Raw genomic sequence first — 24,528 nt, forward strand, 5'->3', positions numbered from 1 at the left:
AGTTTTTTTAATGTAATTCTAAATATACAACAAATTTTATGTTGATACTTAAACATTGTAATTTCTTCAGATATCTTTTAAACAGCCTTCATAAAAAAACAAAGCAAAACAAACAAAAAAAAACGAGTATATTGTTTTATTAAACTTTTATTGTTTAAATAATTTAACGTTGTTCGTTTTATAAAAAAACGTTGAAAAGATATTTTTCACTCAGTAGTGAGCTTTGAAAGATTGTCGGTGAAAGAAATACAATCGTTAAAAGATAAGCGTTTCATTATTTCTAGTCGGCACTTTGATAAATCACTCGCAAATGCGACTGTTTCACTCGCAATGTAGAGCCCTGTTCAACTAAAGATTAACCAAAAAAAAAAAAAGGAGACGATTCCTTAGATGTTGAGTGGATGCTAATCACACTTAAAAAAGGATGAAGAAAAGATTTTTTTCATCCAATCTGCCGAAATTAAGCGTCTGTTGATTGGTTAATGAAAATTGTCTTACACAATCAAAATGGGAGTATTTTGAAATACAAGGAAGCTCATTCGTTGTGATAATCTGTCATTACAAACCAGCAGAGTGTTACCAGTATCGACCAAGGCATATGATGCTGTACAGAAAGTGAGGGTTTAAAACATGCTTTGCATGAATAAAAAGTAATACAAGAATGATATGATGGATGTGTAACGCGAGCCTTAAAGACGGGCTTAGTTCTGATGACTTCAGAGAATTGACTCACACACTCGAGAGAGAGAGAGAGAGACTCTTCTCTTAATTATTTAGTTAACTTCTTAACTTAACTGAAAATCTTACAGGTTTAACAAATAGCTGAGACTAACGAGGACTTCATGCAGACCAGACAATCTTAAGGCGCAATCTTCGTGAGCGCTATACAAAAATCCAACTAATTTAACAAACAACAGCAAAAAAAAAATATATGTGGTTCATAGACTATATGTAGGATCTGTGGCATCTCTTTATAAAACTTTCACAGCAAGAACACATCTTTCTACCACAATTACAAAGAACTTCCTTTTCTTCCTCTGTATGCCTAACATAAAATAGAATTTCAATAAACAGAGCTTCTTTTCCAAAAAGCTCTCATCTATGAAACATGTTACCACAAAATTGCTTCCCTAAGGGCTACAACATGGTCATCTTGAAATCTAATGCCAATAAACATTTGCTATAAACCGTCTTCATAAGCGATTAGATTTTATCATATCATTTATGATTTTCAATCCTCTCATAACACTCTTCGTCAACAGGTAATCTATCCTTATATTAACTCTTATCCTTGAATGGCTTTTAGCCTTTATATATTACTAGCGAGGGGTACCCAGCGTTGCCCGGGTGTTTGGAGGTGTGTGGGAGGGGGGGGGGGGTTAAAAAAAAGAAGTAAGTATGAGGATCGAACCCGAACCGTTGAGGCAAAGTTGTAAATTAAAGTGTGAAAAAAAAAAAGTGCAACGTTAACCATTGTCTCACCGCGAGATGCTAACGAAAACACGCTTAAATTTATTTAATTACTTGGATTTAGTAGGTGCCCGTTTTAATGAGTTAATGAGGTCAAGTTTGACTGCGGGATAGTATTCATTTACTGCTGAACGCCCCCCCCCAAGATATTATAGGAAAAAAACTAACCCACATGCAGCGAGCGACAAATATTGAATATTTATCTTCCTGAAATCAAGCAAATTAAATAGACAGGCGAGCTTCGTTGTTAACTGTGAGATATTACGATTTATATGCGATATAAAAAGTTTTAAAAAGTTGTGAAGCGAGCAACCGCTTCTCTGAAAAAAGCCTTTTGTTGACATACAGAAAAAGCAAACACACATACATACATTTTCGCTTTTATATATGTAGATGAAGGATCAATAATAATAAAAAAGAACATGTTCTTTTTTATCAAACTACTAAGTATGTTTCAAAATTTTTTAGATAAGGATTGATAATTTGGATTATTTTAGATTATCTGGACTACTGTTCTCATCTAGAATATTATTCTCACATGTCGGCTGATGCAAACTCTGACTTTTGTATATACATATACATAGATATATATAAATTTCCAGGTTGGTATTTGGGGGCACGTTTAATACATTGAGAGAGATGTGCCCACAGTAGTCACTTTCATTATGTAATTTTGTGGGAATTTTTTTGAAGATTTGTAAAACTATACATTTTAGGAAAGGTTATTATCTAAAGAATCAGAAAATCAATGTTTGCTTTTGCCCAGATGTGTACATGGCAGCCCTATTGGAATTTACAAAATGGCAGCCGTAAAATGTACATTTTGTAATATCTCGGCCTCTAAATGAGCTGAAACGCTGATTTTAACTGCTAAACCTACATTTTCAGTGCCAAGGAATCCAATGGCCCAAGTTATCATTTCATTTTTTGTAACCTCGAATTGTAATACATAATTCATATGGGTAAAAAATTTAACAGCCCAGGCAGTCAGAATTATTTTTATTGAGATGGTTTTTTTACTGTAAACTTTCGATGTTTGTGTAACCATCATAAACATTATGACATGTTTGATCATAGTCTATACATAAGCATCATCATCATCACTTTCATGCATCACAGCTTGGGAATCTTCATCGTTCTGGCATATATCAGTGCAATTTAAGACCTTAGCCCTGCAGGAACATCTGCCAGAAGAACAGTCAGATTTACATTTGCATTGGACAATCTCAAGAATGGCCTTGGGGGCTGGGAGGACCTCTGTGGTCGTTGGTTTCAGCATGCCATCCAATTGCTTGAAGTACCCATTTTGCTGGGGATCCAGCTGTGGAATCTGCAGAGCAATGGCTGCTTGTGCTCATGCCCTTGCTTGGACATGGACTCTCAAAATATGCTGCTTCAGAGCTCCAAGTGTTGGAGGGAGCCTGTCACTCTTTACCATATGCTTGCAGAAAAGATGCTATCGCAGTTCAGGGGTTGTCTTGATGTTGATAACTTTGGATGAGTAATATGCACATACAAAGGACTCCAGTGTTGATGGTATTCCTTTTATCACTTCTGCTACATCCATAAGCATCTGCAGAGCATTGACAACATCTTCATCTACTTTGAGGTAGATTTGAGGTAGTTACCTTGCCTATATGGGAGAACCTCCCTGTGTTGTCGGTCCCAGTAAATGCATGGAAGGCTAGCAAAGCCTTTGCTCTTTCTTTACATAGAGCACGCCACAGTGGTTCAATTTGCACAACACCAGAGGCCATAGAAATGGACGTGTTTTTCAGCAATAGGTCATAGTTTGCTGTCACTAGCACTAAAACGTCCGTATTTGAGGAGAATAATACCAACTGTGTATCAGGTGGATTTCGCTGTAAAGCCAGCACAGCCTAGTGGATCAGCAGTGTGTCTGCTTCCTCATGGTTATTTACTTCAAAGACCAGGTCTTTGTTGTTCTTAGTGTAGCCAGAAGCAGATGTGATGAGCAGCTTAGACGGTCCCCTGTTGTACTCTAGAGTTTTGGCAGTAAGATAGTCAGTCAGATCAGCCTTCGTCTTGTCATGGGAGAGGAATCTGCTCATTGGGATGTGTTTGATGTGTGTCATCTCTGACTTGATATTGAATAGAAGCTTTTCCTTGTCTTCGTTTATCTCTGGTTGCACTCTTCAGATAATCTGCTCTGTATATGTTGAAAACGAGGATGATTTCATCATAATCTTGTGTTAGTTGCATCAGTCTGTCATTGAAGCAGCCACTTAGATCCTTGACTGTCACTACAGTCGTTGGTTTCTTGCTCAGCTTCTGCACAAGCACCATGCCATTCTTCCGACTTGGCTGATCAGTAGATGTGGGCTCTATAAATCCTATATCCATTTCATCTTGATGGGTAAAATTTCTAGCTTGAGGTGACTGATCTTCATGAGGCATGTCTTCTCTTATCAGCTTCTCAAGTAGATTAACTTGGATTTTTCGTCGCACGGCACTGTTTGTTCCATATGGAACAAACAGTGCCGTTGATGTCAGAGTGAATTCGTGGTTTCCTATGGCCTTTTTCTGGTTGATGTCTCGGCTTGACCTGGCAAGTACCATCAGCCATGCAAACAGGTCCTTTGTCTCCTTCAGATCTACAGTATTGTCTCTAAGTTTCACTCTAATCTTCTTGTTTCCAGAAAGGAACATCTTGTTGTTCTCTTTCTTTCTTCCCAAGTGCCCAGAGGCTGACATCTCCATTGATCCTCTCTGACAAATTTTTTTTTTTTTGTAATTTTTACTCACCTTCACCCCAAACAAGGCATATCACCACTTGGACATAAGGGGCTACTATTCAGGACCATGTTTACAGGAGATGAACAAGATGTTAGTTTATATTACATTTAAACTTCTGCATGTCAGTACAGTTGAGGAAGCAGGAACTTGGAAGAGAATTCCAAAGCCTAGCAGTTCTGGGAAAGAAACTATTAGAGTAGAAGGCTTTCTGACATCTGGGGATCTCTACCGTGTAGGGGTGAGACTTTGCTGCTTGTCAGGTTTGTTGGGGGTATTTATGTCGAGAGCATTTAAGGGCTTGTAGTTTGTCGTAGCGTCTACCATTTAAATACTTGTAATACAGGAAGAAGAATGCAGCATTTCGTTGATGGGACAGAGGTTGAAGCTTAGATGACAGTTCAGGACCTATTACGTTGGCAGCATTCTTTTGAACCCTGTCCAGGAGTGAGAGACTAGTAACAGATGCACTAGCCTAAATTTGACAATAATACTCCATACATGGGCGAATGGTAGCCTTGTAAAGGTGTAAGTAACTTTCTAGCATGGTAGAGAGAGCCCACCTTCTTTGCAGCAACTTTGGCAATGCCCTCGATGTATCTATTCCAACTCATGTTCCCTGTGAATGTTAAGCTGAGAAGTTAGAACGAAGTACTTTCAAGTAATGTATCATTAGCCATAGCTATTAGTAGTTGGGAGAGTTTCTTGTAATTATTAAAAGAAACGAGTTTAGTCTTGGCAGCATTGAATGTTACCATCCATTTTTGTCCCCATTCCACTACAGAATGTTTCATTTTGTGCTATTAGAATTTTCTTAATTTTATTTTAATTCAATAAATGTTTCAGATAATTAATGTTTCATTTAGTGTTATTAAAATTTTCTTGATATGATTTTAATTAAATTTTTTACATAATTAATATTTCATTTTATGTTATTGCAACTCCCTTCCGGGTTCCTGCTTCCACGACTGTACTGACATACAGAAGTTCAAGTGTAATGCAGACAGACAACTTGCTGCTCAACTCCCATCATAGTATCCCTGCTATTATGTCTCTGATAGTAGCCCCCTACATAAAAGTAGCACCGTACATTTTTTGGGATGAAAAAAAAATAAATAAATAAAAATAAAAATAATAACAACAATATTTCATTTTGTGTCATTAAAATTTTCTTGGCTTTAATTTAGTTCAATAAATCCTCAGATAATTATTGTTTCATTTTGTGTTAGAATTTTCTTAATTTTATTTTAATTCTATAAATGTTCAGATAATGTTTTATTTTGTTTTATTAGAATTTTCTTGATTTTATTTTTTTTCAATAAATGTTCAGAAAATTAATGTTTCATTTTGTGATATAAATGTTCAGATATTAATGTTAAATTTAGTTTTGTTGGGATTTTCCTGATTTATTTTTATTCTATAAATGTTCAGATAATGAACGTTTTATTTTGTACTAATAGAAGTTGTTTTATATAATTTTAATTCAATAAATGTTCAGATAATAAATGTTTCATTTTGTGTTATGAGAATTTTCTTGATTTTAATTTAATAAATATTAATTTTGTGTTATTAGAATTTTCTTTATTTAATTTGCATTTAATAAATGTTCAGACATTAATGTTTCATTTTGTCTTATCAGAATTTTTAAATTTTATTTTAATTCAATAAATTTTCAGATAATTAATGTTTCATTTTGTTTTATAGAATTTTTTTGATTTATCATTATTCAATAAATGTTCAGATAATTAATACTTTATTTTGTGTCATTAGAATTTTTTTATTTTATTTTATTACATAAATCATTACATAATTAATATTTCACTTTGTGTTATTAGAATTTTCTTGATGTAATTTTTATTTAATAAATTTTCATATATTAATGTTTCATTCCCTGTTATTAGAATTTACTTGATTTAATTTTAATTCAAAAAATGTTCAGATTATAAATGTGGCATTTTGTGTTATTAGAATTTTCTTAATTTTATTTTAATTCAATAAATGTTCAGATAATTATATTGCATTTTGTATTATTAGATTTTGTTTATTTTTGTATTCAATAAATGTTTAGATAATTAATGTTTCATTATGTGTTATTGAAATTTTCTTAATTTTATTTTAATTTAACAAATATTCAGATAATTAATGTTTTATTTTATGTTATTAGAATATTTTGATTTTTTTTTTCAATAAATGTTGAAATAATGAATGTTTCATTTTGTGACATTAGCTTTTTCTTAATTTTCTTTTTTTCAATTAATGTTTAGATAATTGTGTTTAATTTTGTGCTATTAGAATTTTCTTATTTTATTTTAATCAATAAATGTTCAGATAATGTATGTTTCATTTTGTGTTATTGGAATTTTTAAATTTTTTTATTTAATACATTTTCAGATAATTAATTTTTCATTTTGTGTTATTAGAATTTTCGTGATTTTATTTTTTTTGATAAATTTTCAGATATTAATGTTTCACTTTGTGTTAATCGAATTTTCTTGATTTTTTTTTCAATAAATGTTCAGATATTAATGCTTCATTTTTTGTTATTAGAATATTCTTGATTTAATTTAAATTTATAAATTTTCAGATCATTTATGTTTCATTTTTTGTCATTAGAATTTTCTTGATTTTATTTTTATTCAATAATTAATGTCTATCATTGTGTTATAGTATTAATTCAGTGTATTTGTTTTGTTTTTATCTAAAAGTTACACGAAACTGACATTTTAATTGAGTCTTCTTGAATTGTCTTCCCCTGTTCTGAAGAATGTTCTTAAAAAAAAAAATAAAAAAAAAAAAAAGAATTGTCCAAAGTAATAATAATGCATAAGTGCCAAAATTTTTAAACTGAAAATGACCTTCAACACACTTATGTAACAGAGCACATGTGGACACGTGTGAAAATATCAGCTGGAGCTGAAGGATAGAGCACTCGTGAAAATATTAGCAGCAGCAGCAGTCGCTAAAGCACGTATGCAAATGTGTGCACGAGTTTGCATCACAAGTAAAAGAAAACAAAAGACACCACATGGTCGACGAAATAAGAAAAAGTGAGTTTCAGTCAAGATGAAAGCGTGAGAGTTGAGAGCGAGAAATGCTGGCTGGCGTTGCCATGGGGTGGTGGTGGCAGAGACTTTGAAAAAAAAAAGAAAATGTGTGTGCGAAGAGACTTTTGAAAAATAATGAAAAGCGTTGTTTTGGAAGAACTACATTTTCATTTGCACTTTAAAAAAATTTTGAGTCGGATTTATTTATTTTTGTTTGTTCCTTCACGACAGTACCAGACGGCGTGAGGGGCCTGTTAGAGGCCTGTGAAAGGCCCGTAAGGATTCAAACTGTAGTGACACAGTTAAAAAGTAACGGCCATGCCACGTTACACTATGTCAATATAAAATCCCCCCCTTTTTTGAATTAATCATCTGACAGTTTTTGCTATGGTATCTTCCAACTGCTTGCTTAACCTGCCGGAAGATGCCGGCACAAAGTTGCTGGAGATTGGACCGTAAACTGGATAAGTATCAAATGAATTATTTTATTGTACAATTAAACAAATTTAATTATATACATGTGTATGCATATTTAATTAGACCATATGATATGCATTTCATTTTCTTAATGATGTTATGTAGTAGGTAGAAACAAGAAAGTATTTCTTAGTTATTTATCTGTCTTTTGATCTATCTATCTATCTATGTGTATTATCGATATATCTCTCGATCTAGTTATCTATCTATTTCTGTATCTATCCATCTCGATCTATCTATCTATCTATCTATCTAACTGGAGAGATAAACAAGAATATGAAGAATGTTGATAAAAACTGTCAAAATGTAATAAAATCATATCATAGACAAGTTTACCAGAAGTATCTGGTCAGTTGACAAAACTATGTGTAAGTCACATGGTTCTAGTTATCTGAGAAGAATAATTAGAGTTGGAATTTGGACATTGAGCAGGGCTGACGGTTTAACAAGCCCCCCCCCCCTTCACTAGAGAGGGAGCTGACGTGTCTCAGAATAGAGACCTAGAATTAACCACTCAAGCAAAGATATTCACTTTCCATTCTTCTGCAATCGACACCTGGAAAGTAAATAAAAAGTATATAAAACCAACCAGTGTTCTTGGAAGTGAATGAATATTCATTCAAACAGGTTCCAGCCTCCCATCCAGGATGAATTCCAGGTGGACAAGATCAACGATGCATGAAAATAAGGTATCTCCAAAGTACATGTATCACACACACACATACACACACACACACACACATACACACACACATACACACACACATACATACACACACATACATACACACACACATACACACACACACACACGAACATTTAGATGATTATAGCATTGGAACATAAATAGATCGCAACAACACGACTTAGGGTTCAGATTGTGAAGAACCACTATAGACATTTAATGACACGTACACATATAAGGATAAACCCTTTGTCACATGTACATATCCCTGCATAGTGATATGGTATCCCATTACACAACAGACCGCTCATGGTACCCCATAATTTTACAATGAGAGCTTAAACACTGAAAATTAAACAATTAATGGTCAATGGTCGTGTCCTTTTAGAGTTATATGAATTGCCCAATAATCTAATCCCTGCACCCTAAGGGCTCATGTGAGCCAGCCCATAAAAACCCATACACACTGAGCTGCATTTTCAACTTCAACAGGACAAAGGTTGCCTTTAGTGATGGACACCCTCAAAGGCAGTCACTAGCATCCAACCGTACTCCTTCCTCACCTTGGTCTGCCATAAGAATGCTAAGTTAATTCCCTTCAACATGGCATCCAGTTTAGCCAGATCAATATGCTGTGCATCATTCTCAGGTCACAGCCAACAAGTGTCCTTCGACACAGTCCCATGCCATTCCAATGCCACCTCGGTTGCTCACATGCTGGCATCGACCCATATATGCAGTTCTCACCTATCCATGCACCAGTTCCTACAAACTGGATTATTTTGCATCACTAAATCCACAGTCTCACACATCATATGCCAGAGTAGGGAGTTTGTCACCTTGCAATCCTAGCCGTTTATGATCAAACTAGCTCTCCTAACACAGCCATGTACATACCAGGAGGTGCCCAACAAGCCTTCCACCCAAGGAGAATATAGTTTGTTATTGTGTAATAAATTGCGAACAGACGGGCTTACCTGACAAACGCTCGAGGTGTGCATTCTGCAAAGCGGGTACGTCCAAAGAAAAATGGCAAGATGGCGGCGGCCGGTTAATATTGCCAAGTAATCACGCAAAATCTCGTGTTCTCTCGCACACACGAGAGTTCAGCTTAGCATAAAAACGGGTCACTGTGAGCAAGAAGCGAGAAGGAAAAACGTAGTCAAGAAAAGACGACGCTTCTGACGACTGAGAAGAAAAAAGAAGAAAAAGAGCAAGAAGTAGAAGAGGAAGAAGAGAACGATACATGAGAAGACGAGGTGTGTGCGGTTTTGAGTAAATCGAAACAGACACAAAAAAAAACTCTGATTACAAGCTATTTCGGCTTTGGTATGGAGAAATTTGACATCAGATTAATTCCGGAATTCGATGGCTCCCCCACTGGTCCCTCGGTGGTCGAATGGCTGGAAAAGACTGAGCGCGTTTGCCGGTTGTGCAAGATTAAAGACCCAGCTATGGTTATCCCATTGAGACTCACTAAAGGGGCTTATGCCGTGTACCAGCAGCTAGGGGAGGATCCGACCATGGAGCAGATTACACAAGCGCTATACGGGGCATTTTGTACAGACCCTTTTGTCGCCTGGAGGCAGTTTTCCGAACGCCGACTTGGGCCGGGGGAGACAGTGGCTGTCTACATGGCCGACTTGAAAAAGCTTGCCACTCCCTTCGGCGGTGCAAGTGATCGCATATTGGCATGCGCCTTTTTGTCGGGACTTCCGGATGAGGCAAGTCGACTGCTGCGAGCATCGTCAAGACTCACTGAGATTGGATTGGAGGAGTTATTGGCGAGAGCACGAAACATCTTGAAAGACGATCGAGAACTAGTCTCCGCAGCTGTTGACACTCTGGACTTGCCAACGAAGGGTCTATGATGCTATACCTGTGGTGGCCCCAACCACTTTTCCAGAGACTGCAAAAGCGGTACAAGGCGCACCCCTAATTATGGAGCACGACAAGTAATACGGTGTCACCAATGCAATAAGCCAGGCCACATAGCGCGGAATTGTCCGGGAAACGGGCAAGGGGAGGACGCCGCAGCGCTAGCACCCTCCCCAACGCGGCATTGAACAAAGCGCTGCCTGCAGTAACAGTTCAAGTTGATGGATGTGAACGTTCAGCGCTGGTTGACACCGGCTGTACCCAAACCCTTCTTCGAAAGGAATATTGCGCCACATGGAAGAAACGAAGGATCCCTGTACTTACTGTCGGCCAAGGCTCATTGGTGTGTTGTGGGGTCAGCGTTGTTCATATCAGCATTGGCAATGGCTCTCCGGTTGCTGTGACGGTGTTAGTGGTCGATGGGGAGCTGCTCGGATATGACCTTCTCCTTGGAATGGACGCTATCACACAGCTAGGCGGAATTACTGTGAACGGCGCCGGTGATGTGAGCTTCTCTCAACCAAACAAACAAATGTGTGCAGCAATCACTCTCGATGAGCCCGACTTCCATGCAGAATACGATAAGGGCACAAACACTTGGACAGCGTCCTGGAAATGGGCAGGCGACCAGCCACCAGTGTCATTGCGGAATCGACTTACAGAGTATCCTCCTCCTGCGTGGCTTAGGGGGCAGTACGAGGCAGAACTTCAAGTGTGGCTGGATAATGGCTGGTTAGTTCCATACCCAGAGGATGAGCTCGGGCCCCCGCGGGGGCTAATTCCCCTGATGGCTGTCAGACAAGAGAACAAGCAGAAAGTTCGACCTGTTCTTGATTACCGGGAACTTAATGAATACGTTGACCCACACACTGCGGGGGCTGATGTCTGTGCTCATAAACTACGGGAGTGGTGGCGGCAGGGTGCGCAAGCAGCCATACTGGACTTGCGAAGAGCGTACTTGCAAATACGTGTTGAGAAATCGCTGTGGCCGTTCCAGACGGTGGTGATCAAAGGAACTCGCTATTGCTTGACCAGGCTAGGATTCGGCCTGAATGTAGCCCCTAACATCATGACAGCAATCATGCAGGCGATCCGGCGTCAAGATGAAGCGGTGCAACATGCGACATTGTCGTATATAGGCGACATTTTTGTCAATGAGAGCCTCCTGTCTGCCCAGGCGGTCAAAGAACACTTCGAGCACTTCGGATTGTCGTGCAAGGAGCCGGAGCGGCTACAGGACGGGGCGAAAGTGCTCGGACTGCAGGTGAGCGGAAGTGCAGATGGCCTTCAATGGGGAAGGAGTGGTGAAATCCCGGAAATCCCATCTACCATCACACGTCGGAGCACGTTTTCCATTTGCGGAAAATTGGTGGGTCACTTCCCTGTGTGTGGGTGGCTCCGAGTGGCTGTAGCGGCCATAAAGCGACGGGCAACTTCTATGTCAACTGGATGGGACGATGAGGTGCATGATCCTGCCCTGCGAAGCATGCTGGTGGAAGTTGTGGCCAGAGTGACCAATGATGACCCTGTACGGGGGAGCTGGTGCGTCGATGGGAGTGAATTTACAGTTTGGGTAGACGCCAGCTCACTTGCCCTTGGCGTTGCTCTGGCGGTCGACGGAAGGATAATAGAAGATGCCTGCTGGCTTCGGCCGGAGAATGACGCCAAGCATATAAACCTAGCTGAACTCGATGCTACACTGAAATGAGTCAATCTAGCGCTTCAGTGGCAGGCTAGAATCCTTCACATCATCACGGATTCCACGTGTGTGCATCGGTGGATGACCAATGCCTTGAACGGAAAAGCACGTCTGACAACGAAGGCGTCGGCCGAAATGTTGATCCGGAGACGGCTTGCTACAGTAACCGAAACCACTAAGGAATACGACTTGGTCATAGATGTGACACTGGTGCAGTCCTGTTTGAATCAGGCGGATCGTCTGACCAGAGTGCCACGCCGTTGGCTAGACCTGCCAAAAGAAGTGAACGAGTCAGCACCTGTAAATTGCACTACAGTGGAACATAGACTCAGCCCGGAGCATATTAATGATGTCCATTGCCAAAGTGGGCACCCCGGTGTAAACCGAACGCTTTACTTCGCCAGATTGGTTGACCCATCTGTGTCTCAGAGGGCTGTGAAATCTGTTGTGGGAAGCTGCAACACCTGCCGATCGATCGACCCAGCACCTGTCCGGTGGAAGAAGGGAATACTCAGTGTGAAGCGTAATTGGGATAGGATTGTGATGGACATAACGCACTACAACGGGAGGCATTTTTTGACGCTTATCGACTGTGGACCATCTAGGTTTTCATTGTGGCGGCCCCTTCGCTTGCAGGACGCGGCTGCCATTATCCATGAGTTGGAAGGTGTGTTCCTCGAGCGTGGCCCTCCTTCTGAGATACTCACCGACAATGGCCCTGCTTTTGTTAGTGAGCCGTTTAAACAGTTTGCAGATGGCTGGGGTGTCCATCTGCGTTTTCGGTGTGCCCATGTTCCCAGTGGAAACGGGATTATTGAGCGCAATCACAGAACGGTTAAGACAATCGCAGCGCGGAAGGGGTGTACGGTACCTGAAGCAGTCTATTGGTACAACGTCACCCCTAAGGACAATGTTTCACCCTCCACCGCGCCAGCCAACGCGCTACATACATACCGTGTCAGGGTGAGAGGTTTGGAGAGCAGCTCACTACCCGAACCGGAGCCACCACAAAAGAACATAAAAGAAGGAGATGTCGTCTGGGTTAAAAAACCCCGAGGCCAGTGCACGACTCGCTACGGAACTGGTCATGTCACTGAAGTGATCAGCCCGCAGGTGGTGCGAGTTGATGGAGTACCTCGTCATATTAAAGACTTAAGATCAGTATTCCAAACGCAGCTGCAGCTTGACGAAGATAGTGAAATTGAATCCGTGACCAGCGACCCATCATTCTGGTTCATGACGGCTTCAACGCACAGCGACACTGAGAGTGGTAGCCTTCAAAGTACTGACCCTCCTGCTGATGATGAATACCTGGACAGTGATACTGCGATGCTCAGCTTTAGGTTCGCCGACCTTCGTGTCACGGAAGACAGCGCAGACGATGATGAAGCCCCGAATCCCCCTCTCCGAAGAAGCACTCGAAGAAAAAGGCCACCGCCTCCCTGCTCTTTCTGTGATAATAGGATCAGGGGGGAGTGTGTAATAAATTGCGAACAGACGGGCTTACCTGACAAACGCTCGAGGTGTGCATTCTGCAAAGCGGGTACGTCCAAAGAAAAATGGCAAGATGGCGGCGGCCGGTTAATATTGCCAAGTAATCACGCAAAATCTCGTGTTCTCTCGCACACACGAGAGTTCAGCTTAGCATAAAAACGGGTCACTGTGAGCAAGAAGCGAGAAGGAAAAACGTAGTCAAGAAAAGACGACGCTTCTGACGACTGAGAAGAAAAAAGAAGAAAAAGAGCAAGAAGTAGAAGAGGAAGAAGAGAACGATACATGAGAAGACGAGGTGTGTGCGGTTTTGAGTAAATCGAAACAGACACAAAAAAAAAACTCTGATTACAGTTATGTAACGATATTAGAGACTTCTGGGATCACATTTCCTTGCTTCCTTTTGACCATCAATCTCAACATGCGTGTGTTGTTCCCCAGACGTTCTGGATCCTTACATTCTAGTCCAAATCAAGCCAAATGTTTCCTAACTTGAGAAGCAGGCACAATGTCTTTGTCAACAAAGATATTGTTGATGTAGGTCGATGGTGCACAGGTTATAGCTTCCTTCTGCAACATCACTCTGCTGATGATGGCCTTCATGATAAGGGGAGCCAAGTTTAATCCAAAAGACAGGCAGTATCTCTTCCCATCGATTTCCACAATCTGGTATGGCCAAAGCATCTTGTGGACTCATACTGGAAATATGCTCTTCTGATGTATAGCATGTTGGCCCCATTTTGGCCTCATTCATGTATCTAAGTAGCACAAACATCTGCTTTGGCCATAAATGCCTCTATGTGATGGTTAAGTTTGCCATAGTTCATCACCGGCCATACCTTTGCCTAATTTTGCTGCTCTACGGCCATCAAATGAAATTAACTCCTTGGGGTGGCTTTTCTTTTAGGTATGGCACAAGCCAACCCTTGTCTATCCATGCCTAGAGTTCCTGATCATACTCTGGTCGAATTTCCGCAGCCTCTCGATATTCGGGCAATCCATTGCACAATCCTTCAGCTGCATGGTCATTTCTATGCTATAATCCATGCCTATCTCCAATGCTCAAATCTAGCAGTAAAGTTAGGTCCAGTGATGGAGATGGCCGCATACATGGGTACTTTCCTGTTGCTGATCTGAACTGCACCTCAAAGTGAAGCTTCCCAATGCTTTTATTACAACAACAGATCAAACCCCAATGGTTTACTACACATTATCAGAACATCGATCCTGACACAGCTGCTTTCGTTTGTGGAAATAATGACCACTTCTCTGCATGAACAGAACATCTCTCCAATAGTCATGATGTCCACCCTTGCTGTCTTCCAGGATAGACACTGATTCACATCTACTATTGTATGCAGGCATCTTGTGTCAATTAATGCTGAACACTGCATTCCATCAATCTCTGAGAGTGTTACATGTATATCTTTGTGGGACTGTAGGCTGGCACTGATGCCTCATCCCTTTGTTTCCCCGAATAGTCTTAGGCCCAGTGTCTAACTTTGTCACTCTGGCAATTTCTCACTATATGACCCTTGTGGCCGCATCTGTAACAGTTTACACTGGTACTAGAGCTGCTCCTGGTAGGAATGCAAATTTACCACTAGGTGGATTCAATGCTGTGACCACATGGTGACTTTGGCCCCGAGTAGATGTTAGCACTCTAGATATTAGGTTTCCTATAGTCAGAGTCTCAATATTTGGTGCCTGCTGGAGTTTGAGGGAGATGGCATCAGGGAACCCCGTAACAAAAACCAGTTTGGCAAGCCTTTCCAGACCAACTCCCTCAAAGCTAGCCAATTCGACCAACCGTCTGATGTTGTTTGTGTAAACGTCCACCAGCTTGCCAACCCATCTAACCACAGTCAACTTCCTATAGAATGTGAATCAACCATACGTGAATGTTTCCTTTAACTAAGTCTATCTTCTTAACGTCCAGTTGATCACTCTTGTCCACCTCCAAATAGAGGATCAGTGCATTGCATCTCCCTCCAGATACGATAAGAGCAGGCTCGCCACATAATCCACCTTCTGAAGTCTTGCTACCAACTTCAATTTCTTCGGCCACGCTACCAAAGATGTTTGTTGTAGATTTTTTTGTTTTTTTTCTTTGAGAAGGGGCTTTAAAGTCATATGGTGTTTGACCACTTTGCTCTTATTAATAGGTTCATGGATGACTCAGGTGTATTTGTCTTGGGACAGGTACCTCTACTTGTTGTACAAGTATAAAAAGTATACAAATGTATAAAAGTAAATAATAATAATAATAATAATAATAATAATAATAATAATAATAATAATAATAATAATAAAGTAGGAAAGAAAATATTAATTTGTAAAACCCTGGTTTCTAAACTTTTTCAATTATTTTTTTTAGTTTAAACAAACAAAAATGTTTATAAAAGCTGATAACTGGGAGGAAAAAAAAAAATTTTTTTTTGAAAACTGAGAATACTTTTTTACTACATAAAACCGTAAATGTCGTCTTAGCAGAATTAGCAAACCGTTAAACCGAGAATACAGGAATTACGGTAAACCATAATTCTGATGACTTTTTTTTTTCTTTCTCAATGGAGACTTCTGCTAGAAAGCAGAGAAAGAAATAGTTTAGGCTACGAGGATGGATGTTATATTTTCCAGAAAGAGAAACCCGCCCACGAGAAGGAAAAAAAGAAAAAACTGAAGCGTAATCTTTCTTATATGTATAACCCCCAGGAAACACTAACCTCATCATGTAGACAGTGCTGTTGTGTACAACTACGGTTCTAAAATGTTACAAGCAAGTGCGAGTGTCGTTTTAGTGTTGTTCTAGTGTTGGAAGTAACAAGAAACCGGATAAATCTAAACAAAATTCATCCTGGAGAGGGAGAAAAAAAGTAAGACAACCTTCTTTTTCACTTTCTTTTGATCTCTGTGTATATTTCAAAAGATAATTCCTGAAATCTTCGCGTTTAGAAATTTGGTAATGTTTCTGTTTTTATACGCAGTGAAATTCGTCTACTTCTTCGAACCCCAAGACAGAACTAATTTATTATTATTAATTATTATTACTTACTTACGATCTGTCTTTGCTGTTAACCTTTAGTTTAAACAAGAAAAGTAGTCTTTAAAGTCGTAGCCATTTCCCAAGAATCTCGATTTCTTCTTCGTTATTATTTTTATATCTTTTACGATTTGTAATTCCTTGTTTTATATTTAGTTTCATTGATTAATAATAACGATACTTCTAAGGAATGGGCTGCCAGAGGATTTCAGTCCCGAGTATTGACGGAGAATCATGAGTCAACCCCCGGCGGAAATGGCCGAAGCAGTTTAACAATTTAAGCCACTTTTTTTTTTTTTTCCTAAAGGAAGTTTTGTAAATTTGTAGGTTAGCACTTCCATTGAATCAACCCTTCCAAGAAAAGAAAAGAAAAAAAAAAAAAAAAAAAAAAAAAAAAGTACTTATGCAGAATACGGACCGTGCCGAAATAATAATGTTATTATTTAGAAACCCAGAAGGAGGGGAGCTATTTTTTTGGTATTATTATACAAACACCGTGACAGGGTTAGGGTTAGGGTTTAGGGTTAGGGGTAGGGGTAATTCGCTGTCACGGTGTTTGTATAGTTTTACCATTTTTTTTTTTATTTTTTTATTTTTTTTTTTTTTTAGCTATTTTTGGTGAAAGTGCACTGCGAGACCACCCTAACAACACTTACCTTTTAGAAGTTGATTACGGGGAGGTTGAAAATAAGAAAATGCCTTTCGGAATAAACACCCCCAACCTACCCATGTTAAGAACGGTTGTCGGAATAAACACGCTTTTCAGAGTGGACAACCAGTGCAGACTTTCGCCCTATTTTTTCACCTAATAACAATAGAGACCTTAAAAATTGAATTTAAGTTAAAAAATCCTAGAAAAAAAAAAGAAAAAAAGTACGGTCCGTATTCTACGTAATTCCCCTCCTTCGCCTAAAGAAAACAAAACGATTCGGTACTTGTATAGTTTAACCAAGACATTAAAAAAAAGAAAAAATGAAAATATCGAAAGAAGTTTAAATTGTATGTATCCGTTATGGAACAAGGTTCTCCGAAAAAAATTTCACTTAATTTCATCAAGTAGTTTTTTGTTTTGTTTTTTGTTTTTTTACAGCGAAAAACAATTTAGGGTCGATGTTTAGGAAGAAAAGCTAGTATTAAAGATGGGGAGGGGTGTCGGCACTTTAACTGGAGTTATCTCCCCGTGGCGTGTTCAATAAATTTCATGATGGATGACTTCAGCGCGCTCTCATAAAAACGTGTACTCGATCAAATTAAGTGTTTTTTTTTTTTTTTTTAGATCTTCAGTCCAAAACGGATACGTACAATATAACCTTTTTTTCTTTTTTTTTTCTCGATATTTTCATTTTTTTAATGTCTTGATTAAACTGTACAAGTACCTACGATTCTACTTTTTTTTAATGCGATTACGTACGCACACTCTGAAAAACTTGTCGGAAAGAATAACAAAAAATACAAAAAGATCTAAAAACAACAATTTTAAAATTTATAGCGGGGGATCAAATTTGTATACAAATTTTAATGGTGAGGGCATACGTGCTAAGGCACTTGTGCATTGCACCATTACTGTCACGCAACAACTTTTTGGGTTTCATTTTGAAGAGCGTAGAAATGGGTTAGACAAAGAATTTTATTAATTTTATTTAAATTAATAAATGTTCAGATAACATTTCAGAATTTTTGTGTTAAATAAATAAAAATAAATTCTATTTGGAGTTATTAGAATTTTCTTTAAAAATATTTTCTCAAAAAAGTCGCACTATTTATAAATTTTAAAAAGGTCCTTTTAGTTTAATCAAGACATTAAAAAATGAAAATATTGAAAAAAAAAAAAAAAAATTTTAGTACCCGTTGTGGAATTAAGTTCTCATGTAATTTGATCAAGTAGATTTTTTTTTTTCTACAGCAGAAAAATAATTTATGACATCAATGTACATTTAATTATTTAGAAGCTATTATTTAACATGGGTGTCTTGTAACGTGTCGCTTTTTCATTGGCCGACGACGCTCGCATGTGAAAGACTGAGTTATCCCCCCCACACCAGTGGTGCACTCCCTCTCCCTTCCTCGTGGTCTAAAAATCCAAACATTGCTGCTTCTGCTTGCTGTCATAAAAACTACTTGATCAAATTAAGTGAAATTTTTTGTATAAGAATTTAATTCCGTAACGGGTCCAAACAATATAAGTTTTTAAAAATATTTTCATTTTTTTTAATGTCTTGATTAAATTAGATAAGTACCTTTTTTGACAACTTTTATTCATATATAATAGCGGTTGATCTATATTTTATTAGCTTATCTTTGAAAAACCTGACCGAAACGGTGGTAGTATGAAGATAATAGAATAGAATGCCCTATTTGTCGTTAGGCTAATGTGCCAAAAATGTTTGGCTTAAAAATGGTTAAAAAAAAAAGCAGCAGAACAATTTTTTTTTTTTTTTTTAATACTACCCTACCACTCACTGTAAGTCCCGTGGGGCAGTTGGACTTAGGGTTAGTAGTAAGGTAAATTTGTGACCATCTTCAAACAAAACCTACTGCCATTCTTATTTACTCGTGTTTGGCTAAGTAACAGTAGCGATAACACATTCAGAGATAATAAATCTTACAATCAGATTCTATAATCACATTGACACACCAGTTCTTGTTAGATCACCAAAGTTAAGCAACATTGAGCCTGGTCAGTACCAGGTGGGTAACTATTTAGGATTACCAGGCACTGTATGCAAGAGAGCGTTAACATCTCTCTGCAAGAATGCAAACACATTGTCATCTCTCCCTAATTGATATATACATGAAACTGGGAATCGCTTGTGAATTTGATATTCCCTAGACATTTCCTACTTCGGGGAAAGATGGTTCTACCTGCCTAGGATAAATAGATACTTTAATAAAATTATACAGGTCGATAGAAAATAAATTGTCTTGCGTTTGAAAAAAATTATTTGTTATATATTTTTGTTTTTTGATTCTTTGTTAACAACAAATGTACCAAAAACAAAACCACTTGAATTAAAGTGTCAGACCGTGGATTTGAGACTTTTTTTTTTTTTTTTTTTTTTGGTTGTGTAGGTTTTTAGTGTCTAGAATTTATCTCTATTTAATTTGGTACTGCACTAGTATCAGAGCTCCGAAATAAATAATTACAGATCACCCTCTTCACATTACTCTACACATCGGGAAGCCTTCATCGATGAAGGTGTAATTATTAATTCCGTAGACCTTTTTTGTTGGTGTTAGAGCTGGACCTTTTCATTTCACGATGATAGCTGTCCATCCTTGACCTTTTGTCTTGGATCAAAGTGCATTATCTGTGCTGACACTTCACTTCATCCGTTCTGTCCTAGATCAGTGAAGGATAAGTCCTTCTAGACTGAAGCCATTTTTTTTTTTTTTTTTTTTTTTGTCTCAATCCAAAATGCTCATTTGAATGGGAGGAGGAGCGAGATTTTCTCCACATTTAAAACCGAGCTTGTGTCTAAATCTTCCCAGTGCGGCTTTCGGTTGACTTTGATTTTTCCACATTTAAAATAACTGTGCCTGACTTTGTCCTCTTGGGGAGGCAAGTAAATGGGAACTGCTTTATTTATCTGTATTAATAATGTGTGTACCATTCATTTGGAATGTACGTTATCTTTCACATCCATGTTAAACAGTAAGATCGAGACTAAGTGTAAAAATATCTGGTGTTGATGTGACCAAAAATTTAAACATGATTCAATTGTTCCAAAATTGAATAAATAAAATTCTGTGTCATTGACTTCAAAGTGTCATGCATTTAATTTACTTTATTTATTTAAAATAAGCAAAAAAAACCCCAAAAAACTACCCACCTCTATTAATCTAATTATGCTTTTCCAACATATAACACACATTACATATATGCCCTTCGTTCTGTCTATAGAGACAATGGATATCCTCTGTAAGAGTGCCTGAGTGTCTAATTGTGAAGCAAGGGTTGTGCGATTCCCCAACCACACTTCCCCTGAGTTAGCACTGCCTGATTCCAGTGGCAAGGAGAAGTCCAAGATGACTGGAAATAATGCTGAGATATATGGAAAGCACATACAGCACTTGGTATTCTCAAATGGTCAACAGTTTTAGTATATGCTTAACTTTGGTGATCTAACAGGAACTGGTGTGTCAGCATAATTATACCCTATTAAGCATTACTTCTCTTTTAATATAAATCTATTGTAATTTTAAAAACTAAGTTTTCATTTAAATTACCTCCCTTGAAAATTAATGAACATAATATTTTAAGGAATATTTTACTAATCCTAATTTATTAAATCACTTTAATTATTGTTAATATTGATAAAAAAGGAAATACTCCGTATGATGTTCTTATTTTATATTTTGTTGTCTTGATTTTTTTCATATATATATATATATATATATATATATATATATAATGCTAATATTTTCCAGAGGTAAAGCAACTAATGAAGTTCTAATGAGGTTAGTGCAAGAGTGCTCAATACTGAAGTAAGGCAAGCTATACTTTTTATTTGTTTTACATATTTAATTTCGTTACACATTCATGAACATATTTCGGTTAGCCAGTTACAAGTAACTAGAGACCTCTTCAAGCAATATTACTTATACAAAATTACGGACTAAACTTCTGTATAAGTAATATTGCCTGAAGAAGTCTCTAATTACTTGTAACTGGCTGACCGAAACATGCTCATGAATGTGTAGTGACATATTAATGCTTATGTAAAACAAATAAAAATTATATAATTATTTACTATAAAATTATTAAATACCTACAGATGCTAGTGTTTCATCCTTTTGGGAATCATCAGTACAAGGTGTCACGATTAACACCAGTCAATAGATTCGAACCCAACAACAGAAGCCATCTCTGGCTACTGTTAACCGCAAGAAATACTGTTGAATTTTAACTATTTATTTTTTAAATGTTTTTTTTTTTAACGTCTGTCAGAGTGATCTAATCATTATATGATGATCTGAACATATATATAAATGAAATAGGACAATCAAATTATAAATAACACCATACATTAATTATTATAAACTGCTTAAAAAAGTAATGCAAATTAGGTATACAAATAAGTGTTTGGAATTTGACTTTTTTTAAATATGTAAAGAATATTTAGTTGACAATTATTTTACTGTATGAAAAAAGGCATTTTTAAAAAGAAAAAAAAAATGATTGTAATGAGTAATTTCCAGTGAATAATCCATGAGCAGAGCTCCTTTGCAAGAGTTTCACCAACTGTGGAACACATTGTCACTGTACTGCATCCCTTCAAACCTGATATTAAAAAGTTCCTATCATTAATCGTCCCTATAAGTATTCAAAGTTGGTCCTGACAATTGTTCCATTTCATTAACCCTCATCCTCAAGTGGATTTTGGCTTTGATAATCTGTGATGATTAAAGTGGAAGTTTGCAAAGCTAATTTTTTTTTTTTTTTAAGACAAATTAAATCTCATACTCTTTGCTATCTCTTCATTTGAGTGTCTCTCTCTTTCCATCTACAATTATGAATTAAATACTAATTAGTTTTATTACGTTTGACTATTTGACTGAGAGTGAGTGATGGAAGCAAGAATGATAGACATTGTATAAAATGGCATCAAACAACAATGTAACTTTTGTTTATGAAGCTATACCAGCCAAAGAAATAAGGGAAATTCTGACTTTACTTTATATATAAGAAAAAGCAGCTTTTAATTGATTGTATACCTTTTTGACTGTTAATGAACTGAAAGTGAATGCTAGAAGCGAGAATGATAGACATATAAATTAACGTCAAGACAAAAAATTAGAGATGGGTTGCTTGATGAATTAATTGCAACTTATGGTTAATTAAAACAATTAAAAAGAATTTTTTTAAAATATAACTCAATTGCAAAACCATAGAATATTTTTAGCATATATTTTTTGTGAAAGTATTATAAGAAAAAAGCCTTTAGGAAACAAACGTTGATTTACTCGGCTTTAATATAATAATCTGTTATTATACTGTAGCCAAGTTAACGTTTATTTCCCTAAGACCTTTTTTTTTTCCTATACATTTTAATCACACAAAACAAATGTTCAAATATTTTTTAGTTTTGGGATTGAGTTATGTTAGAAAAATAATTCAAGTTTAATTGCTCATGGTGCTACCAAATCAGGCTGTTTGTAGATAATAGCTTCCTGGCCTAAAATGTACCAAATATTGACATTTATTTTTTTTTCCTTTCCCTTTGCAAAACTCAATTATGTTCTGCAAATCCAAAAACAAACAATTTTACACTCCAACACAACCAAACACCATGAATAAATATTTTAAAATATAAAAACTTTTTGAAATTATTGGATTCGGTATTAAATTATCTGAAAAGGGTGGATATGCAGTCAAGCAAAACAACCAGGTTAATTGCTCAATTAATGCTGTAATTTGCAACTTATTGACCAAGTCACTCTTTATAAAGTTGCAGTCTATCACTGTCGCCCTCTATCATTCTGTTGCTTCATCAACCACCACTGTAAACCATTCACAAAATTTTGTGGATCCGCTTACTGGTGTTTGCACCAACAATATTGAAGCTTACTGGTCTCATTTTAAAAGAAGATGAAAATACATATCGGGATCAGTAGGAGAAATGAAATGGTCTCATGTCGATGAGGCCCTGTATAGAGAGGTTTATAACATGAAAAGTGAAAAAATATTAGATAATTTTGAAACATTTTTAGAGCATGTTCATGAAAAATATGGTAATTAAAAAAAATCTCAATAAGCTTTGGGGGGGAAAAAACATGTTTTAAACAATTGAAATTTTTATTTTTTTATTTTTGAATAAAAAATAATTAAAACAAAAACAGTAGTGTTTTCATCGAGTAGTTTTTATTTTATTCAAGAAAATAAAAGGTACTCCTGCACTTATTGAGCCGTGCTGAAATAATGACATTATTTAGAAAGCCATTCTTAACATGGGGACGGGAGGGTGTTGTGTATCTATTCACCTAACAATTTAATTAAAACAGGTATCGTAAAACTTTAATTAAACTTGAAAGCGCTAGCACCAAATAAGATTCCACCGTGTTTCGATCTACAACATTCCATGAGAGGTACGTACACGCTAAAGCTTTTTGTTTATTTTTTTTTTATTTTTGTTTATTGCCACAAGTGCTAATTTTGACTTTCACCAATTTTCCTTTAAAAAGACGATTAGAAACTCTTCAAACACTGGGCGAGGCACTCTACCATTAAAAAAATGACGGTAACATAAGTGCATAAGCACCAAATTTTTTTTTGTTTTGCTTTGCTTTCATTTTGTTTGTTTGTTAAATCAGCCCCCCCCCTCAATAAATAAAAATGAAAGAATGCAAAAACAATAAGAAAAGGGTATTGTAAAACTTTAATCGAACTTGAAAATAATATTTAAAAATAGCGCGGATTCCATTTTGACTTTCACCAATTTCCCTGTTAATAATTACATTAACTCCGGCAAAAAAAAAATATCCATCCAAAAAAAAACAAAAACAAAAAAAATAAAAAAATAAATAACCAGACAAAAAAATAAATAACCAGACAAAAAAAGCTTGGATAAGTAGGTCCCGCAGACGAGCCTCCTTATGACATTCGGAAAATTTAGGTTAACAACCAGTGGAGCTACTGAAAGTAACCCTTTTGAATGAAGATGGATATAAACAATATTTTTAAAATCAATTTCTTAATTTTGCTTAAAAACAAGATGTAAACAAAATATTTTAGAAAATAGTTTCTTAATTTTAAATAAAAATTGATTATAAAGAAATTTAAAAAAAATAATTATTGAAAAATATTGCAAAGTGTTTACATAGCTGATTCTTTGGGATAATAGGGGCGCCTGAAACCTCCCTTCCAAAACGAAAAAAGCTTTAGTGTTTTTATTATTTGGGTTTGTATTACTCTACACATAGATTCGAAAAAGTTGTCAAAAACAAATATATAACAAATAAATGTTATCAAAGGCAAGATAAGTTACTT

At 36.8% G+C, this 24,528-nt stretch overlaps 1 protein-coding gene across 2 annotated transcripts in view; it reads left to right on the forward strand.

Moving 5' to 3' along the window:
* The first annotated feature begins 16,049 nt into the window (after positions 1 to 16,049).
* LOC145292912 (recombining binding protein suppressor of hairless-like) overlaps positions 16,050 to 24,528 on the forward strand; it is a 438,485-nt gene continuing 430,006 nt past the window's right edge. The window contains exon 1 of one of the 2 annotated variants that reach the window (XM_080139064.1): positions 16,050 to 16,374. The gene's annotated coding sequence lies outside the window, so the exon portion shown is untranslated. The remainder of the gene's footprint in view (positions 16,375 to 24,528) is intronic. The other variant, XM_080139066.1, reaches the window with a different exon arrangement.

This window comes from Euprymna scolopes, chromosome 14, assembly GCF_053919585.1.
Source record: "Euprymna scolopes isolate OS-2025 chromosome 14, ASM5391958v1, whole genome shotgun sequence".
NCBI classification, from domain to species: domain Eukaryota; kingdom Metazoa; phylum Mollusca; class Cephalopoda; order Sepiida; family Sepiolidae; genus Euprymna; species Euprymna scolopes.